Consider the following 13,813-nt stretch of genomic DNA (forward strand, 5'->3'; position numbering starts at 1 on the left):
CATAGAAATATATTCTGTCAAAATTATACAAATATGAGCATGCTGCAGAACAAAACAAAGAAAGCCTGGAAATATTAATAAGAAATTACAAATCAAATAATTCCATTTTTTTTGCTCTTTTATCATTTTTTAGAGCATTTTTTTTTAGAGCTGGACTCCTGCTTCATTTTTAACAATAATTTCTTAATGTGTGACGCCCTGTGTGTGTCTTTGTGAAACATATCAGAGGGATTGGATCTAAAAAAAAAACTTATTGTGATTAATATGTTTAGGTCTTATAAAACATTAAAGACTAAATCTTAGAACTCATCAGTGGGATTACTCCAAAAATATTTGGCATTTCCCTAAATTTGTGCAACACCAACAGCAGAAATCCTCCAAAAAACCTCAATCCATAAAAAATGGTCTGCGCTCATCCCCCCTCCCCTTCCCTCTGACACACGCGGCTCAGTCTCTATGACGGGAGGCGCAGCTGCGGCCCAGAGTTGATTGTCAGATAGAAAAAGACTCCCCTCACCATGGCCGGCCCTCCCTATACGCGAATTACGCAGCCGCGTAGGGCCCCCGTCACCACCAGGGCCCCGGAGTGGCGAAAAAAATAAAACAAAGAAAGACCCAAATCTGGCAACCCATTTCATAGAATTTCCGTACCAACGTGTGCAAAAGAAAGTTGCCTGCACTTCTGTGACCCCCCCCTTCAACACACCTGAACCAATCTGGCAACCCAAATAATGACGTTACACCACTCAGCAACGATCGGTCAACATCATTGCATCTGATGCTGGCACAGTGTGCATTTACGAGCGCATTTTATTTCAATAAAGTTGGGAAAAAGAAAAAAAAAACGAGCACATTTTGTCACGCTGATCAGAGCGACAACAAGAGAACTTCATGACAAAGATACTTTATCCATCAGGAGCTGAAAAAAGATGAAGAACTTCAACATCAATCACAAGGTAAGTTTGGAGGATGTTGGGGCCGTATTTTTACATTATCCAGCATTAGTGCAGCTGCGCAATTTACGTAAAATACTCAGCGATCCGAGGTGAAGATTACACATAAACGACCCCGTTTGTCGTAATTTCCAATGGAAAACTCGAAAATAATTCTGATACAAGTTTCTAAGATGAGGTCAGACATGACCTTCCAAAACAGTGGAGAGCAGAGAAAAGTAAATGATGATGATGGCTGATAATGTTTAACTCACGTTGTCGTATTGTTTCATAGTTTTGCTAACACATTTAGTGCGTTCTGCATTTTCCGGTTTATGTAATTAAAAAAACTGCCGTTTATTATTGCAGGTCAGGTAGTCTGACTTTTTCAACATTGAATGTGTCTTAAATCTTGCATTGGCATGAAATATGGAGTATCAAAACTGCCAAATACAAATAGGAAATAAATGTTCTCATTTATAAATGATAAACAAAATAAATGTACTAATTTTAAAATCCTGAACGTACAAAATAATAATAAAGAAGAAGTGTATAAATGCTTATATTTCCATTCATACTCAAATTATTGTTCACATTTATGTTTAATAAATGGGTACATTTATTTCTTATTTGTATTTTGCAGTTTTGGTTCTACATGATGATGATTTTTTGCACAGTTCCGTCTCAGCCGACAGTTTCTTCTGCTCTCAAAAAGTATTGGAGATGGTGCAGCGTCCACATCCCAAGATGTTCCTGACTTCACTGAGTATGTCATCTCAGGTAATTTTAATAGCATGTAAAGTAATTTAAAAAACAGTGTCTGCATAACCCCTTATGTTCATAAACAGCAGCTGAGGAGTATGGAGTCCCAAGTTGTTCATAATAAAAATGAATAAATATGACCGCATGCAAATATACAATCAAACAATAAATCTGTCATAAATAAATAAAAAGATCATGAATTTGTGAAAAACCTGCACACAGATTTTAAATGAGCCACTAAACTATTAGTAGTTTTCTGCTTTAGATAATTTATTAGTTTTATCATTGATTATTGTATAATAATAATTCTTGTTTTTTAGATGCAGAAGAAACTGCTGTCACCACATCTACTGTTGAAAGGGAAACATTTGACTGTTTTACTTTTCACTGTTTGCTTTTGTTGATGTTCTTTATCTTATGTTCCAGAGGCTCCAAGAGAGGCGTGTATGGAAGGGGAGGATCCAAAATTCCACCTACCGGTACCTCAAACCCAGTTGGTCCAGCTGAATGACCAACCACACTCTCTGATCCAGTAAGAATGGATTTAGTGCAAAGAGGTACTTTTCGGACTGAGAAAGACAGACTTTCTAAAATCCCCCTCATTGAGCTGTTTTTTTCTTTATGTTGGATTGTTTTATCGTTACCTGATTTGGTATTAAGTTGCTGTTTTTAATAAGTTGGAGTTTTGCGAATGTCATTTGTTGAGTGCCTAATGTTACATAAAAATATATATCTATATATCTATGTACATTTGTCATTCATATTTATTTCTTTGCATTTAAAATTTGTTTGGCACCACTAAATGTGCATCCAACATGCAGGCAATTAACTGTATTCAATTCTTTGGCAGCAACGATAAAACATTCACAAATGTATTAAGAGAGATCTCATTTATATTACAACAACAGTTGCGTTTTTTTGGTGCTGCTGATCAGTTAGAGGGCCCACAAATTAAATTTCGCTTAGGGCCCCCAGAAGACCAGGGCCGGCCCTGCCCCTCACGCCTGTTAGTGTGATTCACCCAGCCACCGGCGAGTTGCGCTCCCCTCTCGAGTTTTTTGACTAATGTTCCAAAGACTACAGCAAAGAGGTGTGGCCGCAAGCGTCTTGCAGCAGAAGGCGGTGGTCACGTGCGTGTCGGGTCTGCCGTGTCAGAGCAAAGTATTGTGGGAAATAATCCCCATTGCCTGCTTTTGTCGAAATTGAGTTGAGCACGGGTGTTTGTTCTGCCCAATTCCTTTTCATGTGCCTGTTTTACGTTTTTTCACTCTGAGTTATTTCATCTTTTATTTTTTTATTTTTTTTTTATTTATTTTTTTGCACCATAACTGTGAAGAGCAAAGAGGATGAAGACATTCTTAACAGTCTGATGTGTCAAAGTAAAAGTGTTAAGTGTCGGCAGCTGAAGCAATTTCAAATTAAAAGCTACAAGCTTCCTCTTTGAATATCGTAGCACAATATGAGTAACGCATATGAGTAACGCACGCACAAGAGTAACGCACGCATCGGGCACGGCAAATGCCGCCCCCTATGAAGTGCCGCCCTGGGCGACCGCCCACATCGCCCATATCTAAAACCGCCACTGCGTTCAGCTCAAAGAAAAGTGTGAAATTTTTCATGTCTGTCTGAGAAAGTGAAAATAGTGTGTGAGGAGTTTTACAGCCTTAAAGCCTCTGTAATCACTGCAACAAATAAAGATGACTACTTTGCAAATTTCTATTTTTATCCACGCAATTTCCACAATAAAAGACGGACAATTGTATATAACTATTTCTACATTAATGTGAAATCAACTTTTTTTTGCCAATCATACATGGCAAAGATATACTGCATCCAATGATGCATGCAGTATATCATATTCTAATGATTAGTGTTGTACGTGCTGGTGAACGTTGTTGTCTCGTCAGCTTATGATATAAGTGTCCATACCAACCTCCAGCTGAGAAAGCATCTCAATGGTAAAAGCTAAAATATGCTGGTTTGCCTGCTTCCTGGAGCGTGAGGTAGTGCCTACTTCTCATATGCAATGACTCATTCAACAGCAGTCGCTCATAACTTTTTAGATCTTTTCTGTTCTCAACGGTGATATGGCTTGAGAAAGTGGTAAAGTTGCAGCCAGATGTTTATATTTTGTCTCTGTTTTTGTGCAACACCAAAGGCTATGAGGGTCACTCTGGTTTTACCCAAAGCCTTTACCTGTTGGGATTTTTTTTTTTAAATGAACCATCCATGCTCTGATCACAAACACTGACTGTAGAGGAGAACCGGACAGAGTGAGTGTGATGTTTATCCAAATCTGTCTGAGACCTCGTTTCTATGGCTACCACTCTCTTCAATCAGGAGTCATCTTGTTGGACGCCTACACCCCTGCCAATCAAAAGCAGGCTACATGAAAGCTGTCGGTCAAACATTTCAAATGTTGGATGTGGGGGGCCAGCAGGCACCACCTACTTTTATTGAGGCATCTGAGTGGCCAGTTTTCAACCTGAAGAATTTGAACTACAGACACAAATATCATGAAAAAAATTGTTTTAGCAAACTAGTTTTAGAATAATGGTTATTGTAACAAATCGAATGACTGAACAGCAGTTTATGTCTCTTAAGAAGTCTATAGCATGTTGGCATTTTGGAGCCAGCTCGTACTTCCTGTTTGTAATGCCAGGGGGGACTCAGTCCAGCTCTCATATACAGTCAATGATCCAAAATGAAGTGAATATGACAAAGAATTGGAAGCTTACAGCCATTAACAACCCCAACCTAGCGTTGCAACAAAAATGAAGAGATAACTAGCCGTACAGATGCCAGTTCAGATTAGTAAAAACCAAAGACGTACATAAATCTGTTTGTATATACAGATTGTTTGTATATGGGATGCATCAGAACGGAGCACAAGAGGGAGCTTAAGGCCCGCCAACTGTGGCACCTGGCAGCAAGGTTTTTCAAACTGTCCTTTTTCCTCCTCTCCTGATTTACAATGATTTGAATAAATACTTAAAAATGCAGCTTTTAAGTTATATGTTTTATATATATCCTCTTCAATTAGAAAAATTGCAAAAAAAAACATGTTAAAAACACCCCAAAAAAACGTTTTTTATTGAACTGGGTCTTTTAAGGACGGGTACTATAAAGGATAACATAAAAACACTTTTTAAAAGCCGCAGCGACAATTTAGCAGATGATTTTTAATGGAGGCTGTTTGAAAGTAAGAGGCTTTGGCAGCGTCACCAGGTGTACCAAACCTGCTGGGCGAGACTTTGACGAGAGCAAGTCTGCACAGAAATGGAAATGGGGCTGTAAAATAACAGATGCAAAAGTAATTCAGCATGGTTTAAATGTTAACAAACAGGTGGACAAGCCCAGGAGGAGAGCAATTTTATGGGAAGAAATGGAGAGGCAGAAAGAGAAAGACAGGGGGTAGAAAGTGGGGAGGGAAAAATGAGTGATGGGGTCTAAATGAAATGTCATTGCCTGTAATGGGGAAAAGTCCAACCCAGGAAGCAGGTCAGTAAAATTGCAAAAGATGCACTTAAGCAGCGTTGCCTGGAGCGCAGTCGCTTGACAAAATCATTAACTTTCCTGAATTAAAATAAATGTGGGGAGGTTGGAAAAAGGGTGGGAAAAAGAAAAGAGGAATGTTTTGTGTGCAGCTTGTGTGACATGAGGATACAGGATGAGGTGCACCCACCTTTTTAAGCACACTTTGTCCTTTTCCACCAAGCACATGACATTTCATGCATTTGGACAGGAGACTCTGGCATTAAAGCCAGAGTCAAACTGTGTCTGGCAACTGAGCGCTTTCTTCGAGCTCAGTGACGTGGCTGCGCCTAATGAGAATCGGAGTAGCTGGCTGCAATAGTCACATCATCCACGAGTGAGAAATACTGCCGCCAAACCTGCATTACAGCAGACTTTTCCCTTTGAAATGCACACAGCACACACACTGCCCCTGGCAGAAATCAATAGGAGGAGGATAAAAAGCACTTCCATTTAATTAAGATAACCAGCACACTCTCGCTCATAATCTCCCGCTTTCCTCCTCCATCCTTCTCTCCCTCCATCCTTCCTCCTGCGCCACTACCCGTGTCAATCCCCTCTGGGCGGGTGAGAAATGTTGTCGCTAGGAATCTGGATATAATCGTTTCCCACATCGCTGCCATGTTTTTCTTCCCCTGGAGCATGTTCTCCATCCCCCACCCCCACAGACTCCGTTTTGAATTGTCGTCTGGGGAGTGTTCTGCAGACAAAATGTGTTTTTTTGCTCAAGGGCAATTTGACTGTTGGGGTTGCCACCTTCAGCTGAGCCGGTTACTATTCACCGTGTGGATCTGATGGACGATGCACCGGGCTTCTTTGGGGATCTCACACGCTTTGTCCCCACGTCAAAAACGCAAACGTGTGATATTTCATGGTTGTGGACTGTGAGTTTACGTCTGCAGGATGCTTTGTAGCAGGCACACCTAATGGCAGGAGTCTCTGCACTGAACTTTTAACATAAATATCACAGTTTCAGAGAATGTATTCACTATCTGTGACATGAAGACATTTTTCTACTCCTAGAATTAGTTCTTCATTGCTCTCAGTCTTGACCTTGTGCTCAGGAAAAAGGATAATTGACCAGAAGATGATAAGCAGTGGATTTTATGCAACGATCCCTCCATGTGTGGACTCTCTTTGGCTTCATCAAAATTCATGTGTGAGGAGAACTGTCATTGGTTTATCAGATATCCCTGATATGATCACAATTATGACCCAACTATCACCTACCCTGTCACATTATGAGGCACTCTGGGGCCCGCATCTTATCTCTTGCATGGAAATTTGTAGATTAACTCCCTTTATGTCGGTGAAGACACTCAGTCATTCAGGTCCCGATCCCACAGAAGGACTCTGTTCTTCAGAGCAGATGGGCTTTAAAGGTTGATCTGGAAGACGTTTGGCTGACCATCCGAGGATATTCTTAAGCTAAAACTGCCTCAGAGGTGTGGCAAAAACATTAAATCATTTGAGCTGATGTCAATGTCCAGAACGGTCGGCTAATGTCCTTTTAACCTAATGGAGGTCACAGAGGTGGGGGCGCTCATTTTTCTTCAACCGGGTGTGAATGTGACCCTTGTCTTCTAGGCAAAGATGTTCAAAACAGGATTGTACATTGCAGACGGTCTCTAAGTCGACCTTCTCCGATGACAGAAGACTTTTCCATAGTCCTCACTGGTTCCTCTTTCAGACCTTCTGCTCTCTGTCCACAATCCAACTCTGTTGTTTTCAAAGGGGATTCTCTGTGAAGCGCACACTGTGGCTCTTTTATGCTGCCCCATCCTTTTGTAGGAGGGATGTTTAGCTTCTCAGCGCGTTGTGAAATGTGAAGTTTAATGGAGGTTTTTTGTGTTGAAGATCCTTTTCAGTTTTCATTTGACACCCCGAACACATAAGGGAAGCCTGTTCTCTGAAACACAGCCGTGTTTTGGTGTTCGGAATTTCCTTTGAAGGTGGAAAAAGCTGGCGTTCAGGCCGATGCCAATCAGATCCAACATGTGACTGACATGGTGAAAATACAGGATGTTGCATTTTTCATCTGACTCCGTCGTGAGTTGAAATTAGCTGACAAAGTTTTGGATGTGATGTCATTCGTTGCCTTCCAACAGTGAAATATCCTTTTTTTCAATATTATTACTCTGTAGATTTCTAATCAGGTTCTTTTGGGATTTGCTAGTAGAGTCTCTTGAATGTTTTGTAATGTCTCTGTGTCACTTAAAGGGTTGAAGACCTTTGTGAGGTAATAAAATGTGTTAAAGAGCATCTTCTTTTGTCTGCTGCTTCTTTTGTAGAAGTTTCTGCTTTCCTCTGGGGTAAGGTCCTCAGTGGGTGTTTGGTGCAGTCAATCTAAATCTAAAAGACCCACAAGCACGTAAAAAAAAGAAGAGTAACAACATGAAATAGTCTAATAAAAACTCCACTCCTAAGTTCCAAAATGTAATCTGCTTGGAAGTGTCTCAAATAAGACTCTTTATGCACAACCTCACCATGTGCTGAACAAAATAAATCAACAGCTGAGCTTAAACCTCAGTGTCATCCAGTGTCCGGCTGGAATAAGCTTGTCTGCTGGACTTTGTATATGTAGTTGTAGCGTTAGATAAGTTGATTCTTCTCTATGAGTTCTGGTAAATGGCCTGTCCGTCCTGGGGGAGGATCCCTCCTTCATGTGGGCACCCCTGAGGTTTCTTTTTTTTTCCGGAATCCGTTTTTTTTTAGGAGTTTTTCCTTACCGCGAAGGGGGGTCTACTGTAAGGGCAGGGATGCCAGAATAGCTTAGTCAGTTTGTTAGTTCAATTTAGTATTTTCTTATTGAATTCTATGTTTTCATGATCCTTTTGAGTTCATGTTTCACTTTTTCAATTACCGATACGAAGCCCATCGAGACGACTGTTGTTGTGAATTTGGGCTATACAAATAAAATTGAATTGAATTGAAATAAAATATAAATATTGTTATTATTATTATTATTAATCCTTTTAACACCGAAGCTTTACCTCCAATGTTTTCATTCTTTCAACTATTGAAACTCTTCCACCATTTATGCAATTAACATAATTCTAGCACATTCTGTTGCAGAGAAAATTGGCTTTGCACCGTTGTGCAACACTTTGCATATAGATTCGGCACATAGCCGATATGAAAAGTTCCTTTTTTCCACGTTAATCACGTAAACGGTAGAAGAGTTACAAAAGATCAACAAGTGTGTGTTTGTGTGTAGTTTTGGCTGGCAACATCTCCAGATTAGCTATGGGTACATCGTGGCAGACAGATTATAGATTTGTATGCACTAATTTATTTCAGCTATTGGTCGCATTGTCTGCACAGACATGCATCCATTCCTGTTTTTGGTGACCCAAAGACACTGCACTCCTGTCCAAACCTTCCATCTAAACAGCAGATGCAGTATAATACTTGAGTCAACACTGACCATGTTTTAATGAAGAACTGCATAACATACAAATATGCATTCAACAAACCAGCGCAACATCGAACAAATACAGCCTTTTCCTGCACTACATGGTCCGCCTGAGGGGTTGCAGAGAGTTGTGCTGTATGAGAAAACTCTAAAGATCAACAGGAAATCAAACACGAAAGGCCCTTTATTCACTTATAATCAAAGTTACTTTTCTCTGTGAAAACAGTAACTAATGGAAAGCCCCCCAGGCCGTGTCCCACTTCAAATCTCATCAACATTTGATTCAAAACCATTTTTCTGACCGTGTCTGCAAAAACCAGTGGATTCTTGACATTAATTACTGTCTTTTCATTTGGACTGTCATCAAACTCAATCGAAACTGTTGACACGTTTCCGAAATGCTTCAAACAACTTTTAAACAGAACTACATTAAATGTTACATTGATAAACTGACATGGAACAACACCCCCAATCAAAAACTGAAAGTATTTTCTACTGACACAAAAATCACAGCAAGACTTGTCATATGAGGAGATCTCAGAGGAATCAGAACATAAGTTCAGAACATGCAATGGGAGTAATTGTAAAATAAAAACCCAAGACCGTCATCCAAGACTCTACAGCATGTTCAATGCTCAATGTAGCAAAAGTTAACAAAACTTATGGCTTGTTTTTGGAAGGTTTAACAATGTTAAGATGATTGTGACAGTTAAACTAAAGTGGAGACATTTGATCATAATTTCTCCAAAAATGTCTTCCCTATATCAACTGGCTATCATGGTGGAGGGAAGCTGGTGTTGCGGGCTACTTGGTTGGCATTGAAAGAAACATGGCCGCCGCTTTAGAGCAGAGTATTACAGCCAAATGTGAGTCAGTCTGTCAGACATTTCAGATATTATAATCAAATGCTTTTATTTGTTTCCTAATATTAGAGCATGTAACTAAATAGGCGATGCAACTCTGTCTCATAAATGTGACACGCCCACAATCAAGTTTGTCCTGATTGGTTAATCCCACGTACACGAGCGATCTGAGTGAGAATTCAGGAGACGTCAAATAAGTGACACGGCCAATCAAGAGTTTTACATTTCACACAAATGTGCTTGTGTTGTTAGTCTGACCCTGCTGACTTTTATGTTTGTGTGTGTGCGTTTTTGTGTGCTCGCTCTACAGCAGGTGAAAGTCTTCATGGCTATCAGCAAAGAATTCCCAAAGCTCATCATCGCCTGATTATCTGCCTTCTCAAGGTTAGCAAGAGTACACACCTCTGTGGTGCAATCAAACCTGATTAGATGATTAGCATACTACTTGCATAATGCCGCCACTATTCATTACCCATTGAGTGAGTTCATCGCTGCTCCCCAAGAAACTGATCGCTTTGCTTTACACTCCTACACGCTCGCTGAGCACACATAAAGACAACACAGCCATACAAAAAAGAAACAAACAACAAACTGTGCAAAAAGTTCAGTTCAAGGAAGGTTGGTTTTTATCATGAACATCCACTCAAAGTCAGATTGAGATTTTCTTTCAAGCCTTTGTCTCAAAAACCACCATCCATTGAATTATTTTTTCTTTTATCCAATGTTTCATGGATCTCTGCGATGGCCAATTTCTACAACTCATCCACGGATGCAGAGCTGCTGCCATAAAGGCCGTGTTAAGAAGCCACGACTTGCGCATTTCTACATATACATTTTTGGTCTTTCATGATACATGCGTGATATACACAATTCCTCAGTGTTTCTTGCGTTTGTCAGTCGTCGATGTGCGCAGATGTCCTCATAGAGTTTCAACAGACGGGTCTTTACGTGAATTCCGTTTTGAGCTGTTCAAAACGTTTGGTCGGTTGAGAAATACACAGTTTATCTGTATTTTACGTAGTTTATACGCAATTATTACTTAAATCTTGCGCAATTGTGCATCATTTTTGGACATACATTCGTAAATTTGTGAGTTTCCACAACCGTTCCATGGATGTCTAACAGATTTTTCACTAATCCCCAATGAATTGCATATAAACAGCGCAATAATCACGCATGGTTTATGCACGATGCTGGTATTGTGTGGCTTTTACGTTGATTTATGTGTTCTTTATGTTTATTCCTACTTCTTCCGTGGTTTTAACGTGGTACATTTGTAATATAGCTGTGACTATCCAATTAGGTGGTCTCCCATCTAACGTTGACTCAGATCAATCATTGCTTACTGTATTGCAAAAAGAGGGTCCACTAATTTAACTCTGTTTTGTTGGACTAAGTCATTTTCTATGGATGATGTCACATTCACGCGGTCCAGTTCTCACCCAATGGTTGAAACCGAACGCCATTCATTTGTCCATTTCACGTTGCCTCTTTCGATGCAATTTAAATCCACTGCTCGACGTTTTTCCAAGAAGGTGTGCATAAACTTGACGCATTGAAGCATTGACTAAATATCTCATTTACAATTCATGGAAGACACGGGTCATGTTGAGAGATAAGTTTTTTTTCTTTTTCTTTTTTGAAGAGCTTTATAAAAAGCATCGACAATCACGTTGCCATGTCTGAATCCATGAGATCATTCAGAGTCTCTCCAAGTATGTTAAAAAATAAAAAATAGGAATAAACTCAGAGGACCTTTTTAGCAAGTCTCTATAAAAAATCATATCATAAAGTTCAACAGAAGAACAATCAGTTTTGGACTCCATCCACTGATCATCATCAACACTTCACAAGCCAAACCCGAGTTCTTGATTTGTTGAAGCGACGCAAATTCATTGATAAAATTAAGACATTTGAACTGTGGAATCACACTCAAATTTTTGCTTGAAACATGCTGCCATTAATTAGACCGTCACGCCTGACGGTCAAAATGCACCACAAGACTTCTGATTGCATCTGTACATTGACTTAACACTGAAACTGGACACCCCTGATGTGTGAATCGCATTTGATGTGAAGACAGCTTTAGAGGTATAATGTCAACTAGGAATTCTGGGTTTCTCCCTTGTGAACTAGGAATGAGCACATCCACAAGTGGAATGAAAAGTAACATATGATTGCAAACATGTGTAAATGTAAGACTTTAGAAAGATCCCTGCTCATGCTTCAGCTTTCTGTATGTTTTTGTTTTGTCCAAAAATATTTTGGAGACATTTGGATGCACCATATGCCAGGTCAGCATAAAGCTCCACTATTTTTCCCAAAACACTTAATGAAAACAAGTGATGATCATTTAAAATTGCTTATAATGATAAGGTTGGCAGTTACGTTATGAAAACTAAGATGCAGAGAAGAGAAAAAAAAGGTGGATAGATAGTCGCTAAGAGAAACGCCTATTATTTATTTATTTATTTATTTTCACCAACAGGTCAAAGTCCATTAATAGTCAAATTCACACACCACAAACAAAGAAAATCATAAGATTTTCATATAAATACACCAAATAAATAAAATAAAACTGTAAATATAATACAATGACACAATAGTAGGGTCGTGTTCTGTTTTGTCTGGGTCTAGATTTTTCTTTTTTTCCACTGCTGTCGATTGGCAGACAAAATTGCCAGCAGGGCAGAACTCAGCGTGGTGCTGAGGAGGAGCTCGCCAAGTGTTGCTCCAGACTGAATCACATGGACATCGATGCCATTTCCCTGCTTTCTTCTTCCTGTCATTTTCATTATGTTGATCAGTATTAGGAACTGTGAAATAAAGGATTACTTTAGACCTTTTTAGGGACGTTCTAAATTATTTCTTACAAATAAATACACTCTGAAATCTGGTTGACCCTAAAGGGGAATTCCCATAGTGCAGCCCTTGTACTTAACCCACACGAGCTACAAAGTTTTAAAATCAGAAGGTCAGCCACCACACGGATTCATTTATATCTTATTTGGACCCCACATAAAACTGATTGCCTTTGGTGCATCGCCACATCATGTGATTCTCAACTGCAGGTGACCTACCGGTAAAAGTATTGAATGATAAAGCCGACAAGCAGAAAATACAGAAGTATAGCTTTTTGCCTTTTTTAGAAAATAAATAAGGACGTTTTATCCAAAATGTGTTCTTATAATCAGTTTATCCCCCAGTTGTTTTGGATGTTAAAAAAAAAACATTGATTAGATCTTTGATTCTGGACTGTGGTCTCTGTAAATCAGCATAAAAAAACACTGTTTCATTGTCCGTCTGCAAATGAGTTTTTCAGGTTTTCCTGCATCTTGACTTACAGCACACTTTAAATCCTGGAGCCATGATGCATCATTTTCACAACAATAAATCTAAAATGAGACAAAGATGGGTGGCCCCTGCAGCTCCAGCAGAGTGCTTTGCTTTCAACTGGATGAGCAGAAATTCAATTCTCCACCGAGTTTCAAAGCATCCGTGGCCAAGACACTGAACAGTACTGCTGATGCACAGCTAGATATGCGACGGCAGAGGCAAAGTGCTGCTGATGGAACAGCTATCTGAAGGGTAATTGAATTTGCTTAAAACATTTCTGGTACTCAGTTGCCAGCCTCAAAGTATCTACACAAAAACCTACCTTTAAAGTGATGGACAATTTGCAGGGAAAAAACATTAAATGAACTTAAAAGGGGTCAAGGTAAAATTGGGTTTATTATTGTTTACTACACAATAAATCACAATTGATGACTCAGAAAGATCAGGTTGAAGATTCTCAGAGGAACTGTTGATGGGCCACCAAGAGCGTCATTCTGAACCTCATCAACTGTTTGATGTCTGAGTCACACAGCCCCAACGTACATTTTGCGCAATGTCCACTTATGAAATTTCGGTCTTCCTTGATACATGCGTGTTATACGTCAAGGGTTTTGGCTGACGGGTCTTTACGAATTCGATTTTGAGCTGTTCAAAACCTTTGGTTGGTTGAGAATTACGCAGTTTATGTGTATTTTATGTAGTTTATAGGCAGTTATTACGTACATCTTGCACAATTGTGCATGATCAATCCAAAATGCATACACAAATTTATGGTTTTTCACGACATGGAATGGACTTTTCACACATGTACCACCGATGTATAACTTTTATATTGCATATATGGCACACATATCCCATCACAATTATGTAACTGATGCATACATTTGGTTTTTACATAGATTTCGTGTTATTTGTGTGGTTTATTTGTACTTCTGTGGTTTTAACATGGTTCATTCTTGATACATCTGTGA

The 13,813-nt window shown here is 39.4% G+C and overlaps 1 protein-coding gene and 1 long non-coding RNA gene across 14 annotated transcripts in view; one reads left to right on the plus strand and one right to left on the minus strand.

Annotated features, from left to right (window-relative positions):
- The window catches only part of nrxn3a (neurexin 3a), a 166,985-nt gene that overhangs the window by 117,843 nt on the left and 35,329 nt on the right, over nt 1-13,813 (minus strand). The window lies entirely within an intron of this gene.
- Nucleotides 820-2,235, plus strand: LOC144989112 (uncharacterized). The gene is made up of 3 exons (XR_013653262.1): nt 820-956; nt 1,610-1,712; nt 2,121-2,235. It is a non-coding gene; the product is annotated as an uncharacterized LOC144989112 (long non-coding RNA).

This window comes from Oryzias latipes, chromosome 22 (assembly GCF_053564925.1).
Source record: "Oryzias latipes strain Hd-rR chromosome 22, Olatipes_Hd-rR_3.1".
In the NCBI taxonomy this organism is placed as follows: Eukaryota; Metazoa; Chordata; class Actinopteri; order Beloniformes; family Adrianichthyidae; genus Oryzias; species Oryzias latipes.